The sequence below is a fragment of the Sebastes umbrosus genome, chromosome 17, assembly GCF_015220745.1.
Source record: "Sebastes umbrosus isolate fSebUmb1 chromosome 17, fSebUmb1.pri, whole genome shotgun sequence".
Lineage (NCBI taxonomy): Eukaryota > Metazoa > Chordata > Actinopteri > Perciformes > Sebastidae > Sebastes > Sebastes umbrosus.
The window spans coordinates 8,486,226-8,497,441 of NC_051285.1; positions in this window are offsets into that span (position 1 = coordinate 8,486,226).

An 11,216-nucleotide genomic window follows, 5' to 3' on the forward strand; every position below is an offset into this window, starting at 1 on the left:
AAAGAGGAAACAAGAAAGAGGGAAACAAAGAAGTCAAAGAAGAATAGAATAATCAAGACAGAAAGAGACGGAGATGGTGAAGAAAAAAAACAGAAAAAAGCAAAGTAGAAAGAGATAGAAAGACAAAGAGAGAGACATCGAGAGAGCAAGGACTTACAGTGGACTTACTGTAAGTCCTCACCCTGTCACTCTGCTATCCAGGCCTAATGCTGACACCTAAGTGGCCCTCATTAGTCCGTTAGGAGCCACCCTGGTCAGCATGTGTGAGCGAGGTGGAAGCAGATACAGGAGAGGAGGGTGTGCAGGGGTTAAAGTGGGGATTGGCTGGATTTGGTGCAGCGCAGACGTAATCCGCTCTCTCTCTGCTGCTGCTTGAGATTCGACCTTGTGTTTATGAACCTATGCAGAGATTTGTTTCCAAACCCGGAGCTGCTGCTGCATCTTTTAAATTTGTTTCAAGAAACTGTGCTGCCAATTTGCTACAGGACGGCGACACAGTGTGTTGCGGAAGAGAGAGTTTTACATCTGTGTCGCTGTCGAAGCCTTTTACCTCCCTCTGGGGAGGTTTTGGTTTCTTCACTGCTCAGCTTGAGGTCCTGGCTGCGTGTTTTAAAGCAACTGTCTTAGCAGCCTTCACACAGGCTACACACATAAAGTGCAGACAAAAGCCTGCAGCTTACACCTGTAAATGTGCCTCGCTGAATCTGCCTGTTGTAATCCTGTGAGCCTCCACAATCCACCAGCACAAAGGGAATTGATGATAGGGTATTATGGCAATATAGTAAATATGGGCCACCCTTAGAAGTGCCTGAGATGATACATTAACACCGTTTCCCTAAACTGCAACTGTACCAACACTGAGCTGCTTTTTAGTTTGTAATTAGATGATGGATTTCTAGATCAGTCGCTAGATGAAACAACGTTGTGATTAGGGTTCTTTGTTTAGATTTGAACGGCTTAAAGAATAATTAGGGTTTAGCCGGAATAGTTCTGATTCATTTTTATCACGCAATGCCATTAAAATAATGATGTTCTGCTAAATCGGCATAATTAAAAAGTGCAGTAATGATGCCAGTATTACTCTGTAATACCTGCTCATCATGTCCCAGGGTTTTTCAAAATAAAGGTTGCAACAGCATGATTATCACTGATGTCAAATTACCAGTGGGCAACTCTGGAGTCTGAAAAGTGAAGCCAATGCTGAAGTGCCTTAAACTTGTATTATTTCTAACAGCCAGCAGGGGGCGACTCCTCTGGTTGCAAAAAGAAGTCTGATTGTATAGAAGTGCTTCCTCATTTTCCTCAGCATATCTTAATATAACATCCATTAGTTTGATAATAGTTACTATGCTTCTTGTTTTGAGTTTACATCACGTAAAAGTGATTCAATTCGGCCAGAACCGGGGACCCTTCGGTTCCCAAGTCAAGTCTCTACAGACTGAGCTACTGCGGCCCTCAGAAGTACATCCTTCCCAAGTTTAGTTTTACTTTACCTTCGAGCCGGAGTTGAACTAGCAACCTAAGGATAACTGCTCTTACCACTTATTATTGCTACCACCTGAGCTATCGAAGGGAGTGGAGGGAAATGATATCTAATAAAAAGGGACGAAACAACACCTGAGAGTCCTCAACACCAGTTAACTCTGGCATTGAAACTGCATTTTTGATGTGTTACTCAGTAAAGAGAATCCATTTTTACCAGCCGTGACAGCAACGCTGGTATTGTTTTCACCTTGTGAGTCTGTGTGTGAGTCATTATGGCAAAATGTGTTCCTGGAGACACCTACTGTATCGGGAACTACCACAGAGGCGGGTTTTAGTAGTTTGCCAGGTGTTTATATGTTTGTCTGTGGACAGATTTTGTCACTATGATAGCATCACAAATGTGCAAGATGCAGTCATGAATCTTTACAGATGTGTTGTTGTGATTAAAATGAAGGCAGAGATCGAAGATAAATGTGGTTCGAGCAATGGCGCTGGAAGTAGGGGGTTAATTAGCTAAAGTGATTTAGGTTGTTCAACCACATTCCTGCAGTGTGAAGCAGACAGAATGTCAATGAGCAGCTTTTGGAAACGTGGTCTGAGATTGGCCACCAACACCCATTGTTTTCTATGTCAGCCCACACACTGGATGCACTTCACCAACTCGTCGCGATACGCCACCTTTCTATTGGGAGCCAAAGTCCTGATGTCGCCTCAAAACTTGCCGCATTTCCACATCTGTAACTCAATGCAAAGTTCTCACTGAGCAATTTTATCATATGTCTTCCTACACAGCAGCACGTTTTTGGTTTCTTCAGTATCTATTTTTTTTGCAAAAATGTCGACACTGTTCAGCTCTCTGTGTTCTGATGTTATTATAGCCATCGCAGCCAATCGACCTGCCCTTTCAACTCACCTCTTCTGTCGAGCTGCTGACATTTAACCTGCATGGGTCTTGGGTTCATGGGAAACTATATTAGAATTACCATCCTTATCTATACATATGGACTGAACCACAAAACATACTGTTCAACGTATCCTACACAGAGAACAGCCTCCACACAGAGAGAATATAAACTGTTTTGATTTAGGTAACAACATGACCTTCATTCTGCAGAGCAAAAAAAAAAAAAAATGTCCCCAATAGTGGTGATAATCTGAGAATAACAAAGTTGTCGCTCCTTTTTTCATCCAACCAACAGTAGTGTTTCCTTTGCTCGGGTGTATAATGAGTGTTACAGCCGGTGTGGTCACACACTTTCAGGCTTATAGAAAGTAAGTCGACTCAAGAGTGGATTTATTAAAGATCAACATTGATGTGGAGTTACTCATTGGGATTCACCCAGCCGGGCCGGACTAGTTGGTCCCAAGGTGGATTTGCTTTACTAACATTAACTGACAACGCTCATACAAAATAAGCAGAATTTCAATGACAGAAACAGCAGCATCAAACAAATCCTGTTGACTTAGATTCAAGATGAGCTCTACTGATACAAACTCATGTCAGTAATAACTTCCAAAACTATTTAGTACGAGTTCAGTGCCTTCGAATGGCAGGTAAATCCGAGTTACACGGAAACAATGGACGCTTCGCTCTCTGACATCACAGCCTCGGGTCAAATGTTTCAGCTGTTTGTCACAAAGTCACCCTGACAAGGAAAGGTCACACACACCCACACACACATCGACGACACACCGCAATCATGCAGGTACGTAGGCATGCGCACACAAAGAGAAGTAGACCCAGAACACACACGGATGCACATGCTTACACACTCTCTCTCTTTCTCTCTCTCGTCCCGGCACAATTGGCGTGTCAAAGTGTCAGAGGAGCATTTGAAAAGCTGCAGTAATAACAGTTAAGGCAGGGCATCAGCGAGATGCAACACTGACACTCTTAACCTGCCTCCATCAACACACAAACTGCCTCACTGGCAGAGCAACAATTCTCTCACGGCGCTAGTCAAAACAAAGTGCGCTGTTCACACACTCTGCGCCGGCCAAAAAGCTCTCCTCCTCTACACACAATGCTTATTTGTCGTATCCACACAGAGAGCACAAAAACAACATGCTGTTCTCATGGAATCAAAAAGGCCCCCCGAATCCATGTGAAAGCCCTTATTTCCTATTGATTTCACCTGTTAAATCCACTTCCAGCGTGAAGACAAAAAGATGAAGTTTACCAAAGGATTTTCAAGCCCCGAGAAGATTTGGACGGAGCCTGTGAAGAGGCTGCAGCTCAATATTGGAAAGACGGTCTTAATAGTTTGTAAATTCACTGTAGAGTTTAGCAGCGTTTTTCAACATCTGGGCTGAGGCCCAGGGGTGAGTGAAGGGGAGATTAAAACAAGCTTTCTGAATCAATCTTGGGATATTGATATAACAAAATATTGGCCGTATGATGTCGCCAAATCTTTTTCGATTCTCCTCAAGTGCACAGAAGGCTGGATAAAGTACCATGGTGTAAAATCATGGTGAATTATCTCCAATAAGCCTCCACTATTTCTGGCTACAAGTAGGAAAACACAGATTCTCAGAGAACAATTCTGATGTGTTCCCATTTATCTGTTTTATTCTCATCTATTCTGTCGTCAATAGCCTGAGGTTGAGTCTCTTCATCCGCTCTTGCTAAACAGCAAAGATTTACAACCTCTAATCGTTGTAGCGGCTCTTGCTTGTGGTTATCCCCAGACAGCAATCATCTTGTTGTCTCGCTGTTGATGAGTCAAAACAAAACTATATCTCCACCCCATTCAAACAACAAACAAACAAAAAACATGCCCGCATAATTTCCACTCTGAAAGATTCATTGGGATATTTTACACCCTCCGTAGGAAAGTGGGTGTAAATGTAGCCCGCTGGTGAATGTTTTATGAATCTATATCCCTTTGGTGAGCTGTGCGTGGTAAACTACACGCTGCGAGGATGTAATGAGGGATGATGATAGCCCGGACAAGTCACAAGAGGGTAATGAGGACTGGCTGGGTGGGAAGGCTTTGGCACCATTAACACGGCTCATGTGAAACACTGACGAATTAAATTGATGCTCAAAGGCCTCCAAAGTTGAACAGTTATACCAGTGATTTAAATGGTTTTAATCTGTTTGCTGCTGTCACATCACAACCATTTTGCATGTCCCTAATGCACCTAGTTAAGTGGACTTTTAATATGTGCTGTACACTGTAAAACGTTTTCAAATATTTCTAGTTTCCAGTTTGGAGCACTTAAGGACTTCTCGTCCATGTTGGCTTAAAAGCTTACAGGTTCATATTTCGTTCTTGACATTGGAAGCAGTAGGCCGTTTTCTCAATTTAATAATTCAATACGTTTTAAGTTGACTGTATTAAATGTAAATGCGTATTTATCTTCATAAGTTAATGATAAAAGATAGGTAAAAGTATGATGTTTTGCAGTGTAGGGAAGAAAATGGTTAAAATTTTAAGACACTATCGTGGACAGTATTTGCGTTCCTTTCAAACTCTAGGTCAGTCTCCTGTGATAATTCAGTTTTAACCATCATTACATCTCAGAAAATGCTTCCTGTGGAGCGATAGGAATGATTTCGATCTACATCTTGTCAAGGTTAAGTGGAGGAGGTGAAGGACGGTGTAATTATCACCGTGCAGGTTTTCCCTCCAGTCCTCTTCGCTGTCTCTCTCGCCGTCTGCGTTTCCTTTCTCAACATGACAGAAAGCCCTGCAGGGGGACCTGTCAATCACCGCTGCCACGGTAACACGCACACAACCGCACACAGGGAAGAGAGGCATCATGTAGAAATGTGTACATGTGGGTAGAAACGTTGCAGTGACATGAAAAGAGGTCATACAAAGTATTCAAAACCACACACATGCAGATAAACTCATATATTGGAGTTTGTGCTTTTACTGCAAAAATGTGCAAGAACATGCATGTGCACACATAAAGCAACGGAAATAATAACACACCCGAATGACTCATCATTACACAGCCACTAAGGACAACTGTAAATGATCTTTTGTTGGTTTGCTGCTGCCTGAGGGGGATTGCAATCGTAGCTGGAAATGAAAGTTTCTTAGAAGGAGAGAGAAGCCTGTGAGGCTAACCTGAAGTTCAACGGTGTCTGGAGGTCTGCCCGCTCCACCCACTATGTAAATTAGACAAATGATCAAAATAGAGGAAGTGATAAGGGAGTAGAGCGGCATAATGTTGAGGCGGGACATAAAACACAGTTGGACAGAGGAAGGTAGTTTAATTTGATGGGAGGAACAGAAAGGCGGAACTGTTCAAGCTGCCGCAGGAGGTCACCTTTGAAGAAGGTTCTCTGCAGGTTTAACCTGCTTCTGTTTTCTGCCTGTGACATGGACAGTAGCCTGTCGGCTATTCACAGAGACGCCATCTGCTCTTCATCAGACGGACAGATTCTTGTAATAACCCATCTCAAGTGTCATCCTCTGTTTTTACATAACACCATGCTGCTCTTACGCAGCTGTACTACAGGATGTTGAATCAAATGTGCAGCTTATGTACGAACAGTTTTCAGCTTTAGTGAAACAGATGGGTGGAGCTTACTACAGCAGAGAAAATGTCAATGCCTCAAACATTATGCTAAGTTTATTTTTAAGCCTCACCTATTTGGCACATCTGTAATAGTCTGTTAATTGTGTTTTTGTTTTGTAGGCCTATTCAAATCACTTAATCTCAGATAAATAGCGCAACACTTTGGGTAGAAAAAAACGGGACTCATACATATTCAATGCATTACTTTTGTTTATATGCATAAGCACAGACAGAGAAATTGCAAACATATGAATATAAATATACGTTTTATGGCTGCAGTATGATTACCGATATCAGTAAAACAGAAGAAACATCATGACATATCAAAATTTAATTAAAGCAATAAAGTCAAAGTATCTTTTTATTAAGACGTCAGACGTTCACAATGGTAATTTGACAAAGTCATCATGAACCACATATTTTACGTAACGTTACATACAACACATTTTCACTCCCAACTCGTCAAATACCGGCTTTTGGTCAGTGCCCGTCAGAATCGGAGGCCGACGTACAGGGTACTCCTCTTGCGTTACTTTTGGATAGACCAGTGACGGCGTGTCAATATATGCACGTTACATGCATAGTGCCCTTTCAAAATAAACTTCAGTTTTCATAGGAAGTTTAGGTTTACAGTAGGTTTACGCAACACAACCACTTAGTTAGGGTTAGGACACGGTTGTGGTTGAAGTTAACGTCACTGAATGGCAACTCACGTGACTAGCGACTCACGTGACTGACGATACAGACCGGTCACGTGACTAACGAGTCATAAATAAGTCAACGTTACTTTTAGTTTCACACGGGACAGGAACACTGGTCTCTTGGTTGAAAGTCTTGTGTTTGTTTGACCTATTCACCATCACTCCCACTCGCCCTCAGCGGACTCTCATGCTATTAATACTACTTCACTTGCTCTGACCGTCGAATAACGCTTTGGGTGGGTTTACATTAGAGTTAGTTGAAAGCTCCGTTCTTCGCTAAGGGGTGCCACCGTGTGTCTGTTTCCGGTGCAGAGGGGTGCTGCTCAATCCGCGGTATTTGGCAGTTTGGGAGTGAAACTGGGTTGTTACACAACCTTACTTTTGTTATGTAACTTACGTACACGTCATTAGTTAAGTTTGCAAAGAACTTATTTTACATGACAGACGTATTTATTTTAACCCAAAGCACAATCTTTCCCTAAGCATAACAAAGTACTTTTGTTGCCTAAACCTAACCAAGTAAACCTAAAAACTAAGTAAACCTTGTTGGATGGAAGTTGGAAGTTCATTTTGAAAAAACACTATGCTTGTAACGAGTGGAAACTGACACGCCGTCCCTGACACGTCCAAAACGGTCACTAGAGGGTAATAGTTTGAAGCGTATAGGCCACTGACCAAGCGTCTCTATTTCACAAGTTGTGAGTAAGAATGTGTCACAACAACATGTCTGCGCAAAGCACGAAATTTCGTGGCAATCCGTTTGATAGTTGTTGAGACTGAATGCTAGCCTCATGGTGGCGCTAGAAAAAAAGTCAGGGGATCATCAAAGACCAACATTGCAATCTAAATGAGTAAGATTAATTTGATATTTTAAAATGCTGACAGATAAGTGATGGATCAGAGAGCTATGATACAGTAGTTCACTGCAGAACACTAAGATATGGGTGCAGCGTTGGCACAGACCATTAGCTGTCAACCAAAACCTCCCACGTCGTTATATAAAATGGTCCACGCCAGTTTTGTGAGTTGCGTTCAGCTCTACTGGACGTGCATGGTCCACGTCTGCCTCTCACACTTTATGAGTCATGCGTCTGTCAATACAAACTGTCAGAGCTACACAACCGTAGTGTGTTAACAACTAGTGCCAAGTATGTTGTAAAAGTCAGCTTCCCATGTTGTTCATGCTGTAGTTTTCAGGTGTTTGTTGTGACTTGCTGCTTTTCGGGACTTTGAAGTCTTAGTGTTGCCTTCAGAGTTTTCAGTGAATCACAGTTTGTGTTTTATCTCACAATTACGTTGATATGCAACTACGATCAAACTGCTAACAACTGCACCAGATGCTAACCAGCAGATCGGTCTCTTCCTCTGTTAATTGGACTATCAGTGTTTGGATCTTCATGCAAACTGAACAACTGTCATATTTCAGCTTCAACAGCCTTGTGTGAATGTTGAGTGAAATCACTACATCAGGGCTTTAAGAGAAATAAATGTTAGTCTGACGTAGATTCAGATCAATTTGACCTCCTTTACATCCACAGGAGATACTTTTGTGATGTGTTTGTTACTTATTTTCTAATGCTGTTTGCAAGCAGTGATGGAAGAAGTACGGAAACTAAGTAAAATACGTACGGAAACAACGTAACATAAGTACGAAAAACACGTCTCAAGTAAGGGATAATGTACAACCAGCTGGTCATTGTTGTGAAACATTATTGGGGTGCCGCATCGCCCTGAAGGGTTTATTTCACAACAATGACCTGCTAGCTGTACATTATCCCGCTTATTACACGGCTGCTTACTTAAAAAATCAATAATTTGACACAAAAACGGTCCGCCAGAGTCCGACATCAGAACTGCGGCCATAGCAACAGTCTGTTATACATAGCAACAGTCTAGTATATAGAAATAAGAGACCGTAGAACGCCGTGATGGACCAATCAGAATCGAGTATTCAACAAAGCCATGTAATAAACGGCACTAACGTAACTTACAAAACAAAACAAAACACCGGTCTCGAAAACTGGTCTTCTGGCAGTCTTTCCCTCTTTTTATTCTACGTCACTACCTCTGAGCGTGGCATATTTACATGGATGCGTTAACATTGCAGTCAGTACAGACTACATGGCGTACAAATGACACACCAAACGGCGTTCTTATTGCACGCTAAATGCCTTGCACATTGTCGTGTCATTCACATGCCTTTTCGTGCGACTTGGCTCCATATGTCATAGTAAAACACTGACAGGGAACATTTTAGTGCAACATGAATACTTTCACTTTTCATACTTTTAAGTACATTTTGCTGATAATACTTACATACTTTTACCTAAGCAAGGTTTTGAGTATTTTTACAGTGTGGTATTAGTACTTTTACGTTTTTTAAGTAAAGATTCTGAATATGTCGTCCACCACTGTTTGCGAGTATGGTGTAGTTAGACTAATAGTTGTGTGTGTATATACAGTATATATCACACTAACACAGACCACTAATTCTCAGAGCACGAAGCCTACTGGGTGTATTTTGTATTTTAGTTGTAGAAGCGTAACTTTACTATCTCACAAAGGTCAGGTGAGTGCCACGTTATGATTGCGAACAGATTTTGCTGCTGCTGTCAAACTTTACTTGCCAAAATACGGTGCTGTAATCTACACACGGAGGTTGTCAGTCAGTGGTATTTCAAGTAAAGCCGCCTGAGGCCAAAGAGGTATTAAACACATTAACCTTTGACAGCTTACACAAAGTACAATCGACACCTGTTGATTTTCAGATATCACAACATATACGGTCTTTGTAAAGGTGAATCAAGGGCTCGTCTGCCTCAGGGCATGAGAGTTTGTTTTGATTGTTTTTGATCAGTGGAATCTATCAGCATTTCTTCCCTCTTTTGTTTCCCCAGCTGTTGTTTATTCTGTTTTGACCTGAATCATCAGGACGAGAGCCAAGTAAATGACACACACATATCACACGAATGAAATTCCACATGACCTCTAATATTTCGAAATGAATTTGGAGCTTCCAGTTTGGCTGCTAATCATGTTCAAGTCAGAAAATCAAACCTGGGAGACAAACACTAAATTAGGGCTGTCAATCGATTAAAATAATGAATCGTGATTACTCGCAAATGAATTGCACATTTTTTATCTGTTCAAAATTAACCTTAAAGGGAGATTTGTCAAGTATTTAATACTCTTATCAACATGGGAGTGGGCAAATATGCTTGCTTTATGCAAATGTATGTACATATTTATTATTGGAAATCAATTAACATCATACAACGGTTCGTATGATATCTTACGAAAAGTTATTCCTAATTTTCCGGGCGTTTCCTACGAATGTCGAGCGTCAATTTCCGCCCCAGTCTTTTCAAAATAAAGTTCCGTCTTCTCAGGAAACAACTTAGTTAGGATTAGGCAACAAAACCATAAAGTTAGTATTAGGAAAAGATCATATTTAAGTTACGCCAAACCGGAAGTGGTTACATCGCACTGGAAGTGGCATAACTTCCGTGACAAAAACTACTTAGTTAGGGTTCGGGAAAAGATCGTGGTTTGAGTTAAAATAACACAGGAAGTGCCGTAACTTATGTTCGGAAGTTATGTGACAAATAAATCAACGTTGACTTCTGGTTTCACACGGGACACGAACAGCGGTCTCCTGGGCGAAAGTCTGGCGTTTTTTGACCCACCCATCCACTCCGACCTCCTCCCTACATGGTGTTCACAATCACGTGGATTACATACAAATAGATTTTGTGGGATATATATGAATTACAGTGCATTTACTTTCCGTAGGTATAGCTACGAACGGTGTATAAGAACAGCCTGTCATATTAGTTAATGGCTAAGTTCGCCAATGTGCCAATCTGCCAAAAATGTAATAGTCAAACTGGTGTCAATAATAATAGTAATAGTCCTTTAAAGGAACCAAAAGTCAAATGTGAAAACTTTACTCTACGGTGTGATAATTTATCTGGTCCAGAGAACTCTTAACAACTCCAGTAACAAATGTCAAAGTCTCCATTTAACAAGTGTTTTTCCCTCTTGACATTCACTTCCACGTCTCTGGTGTCAAACTTGTCCTTTAATTTCCCTGAAAACATATATGTCTATATGCATCTTTCACCCTTAAAAAAGTTCCAGTCTCCTTTAATTGACTCGTCCGCAAGACGGGCTGTCACGTCTGTGTCTCTTAACAACCACATCCCCAATTCACCCACCGGAGGATAATAGCCAGGAGGAAAGGTGCCTTTAGGTGCCTCCGAGCCCTCTCCTTTCTGCTACCTTGGCCTGATTAAAACAATTGAGGGGGAACACGCGGGGTACTTGACCCAAACGGTGTATCGTACCAAATTGCTTTTGTTAGGTGAACCCGGCGCTACGCCTGGCCTGCCTATCTGCCCGTGTCCAGAGGGGATTTGAGATGCATATACATGAGCGCTGCAGGCTGGGAGGGGAGTCAGGTGGAGTTCTGGAGGCCAATTTAGGCCTGTTGGGAGA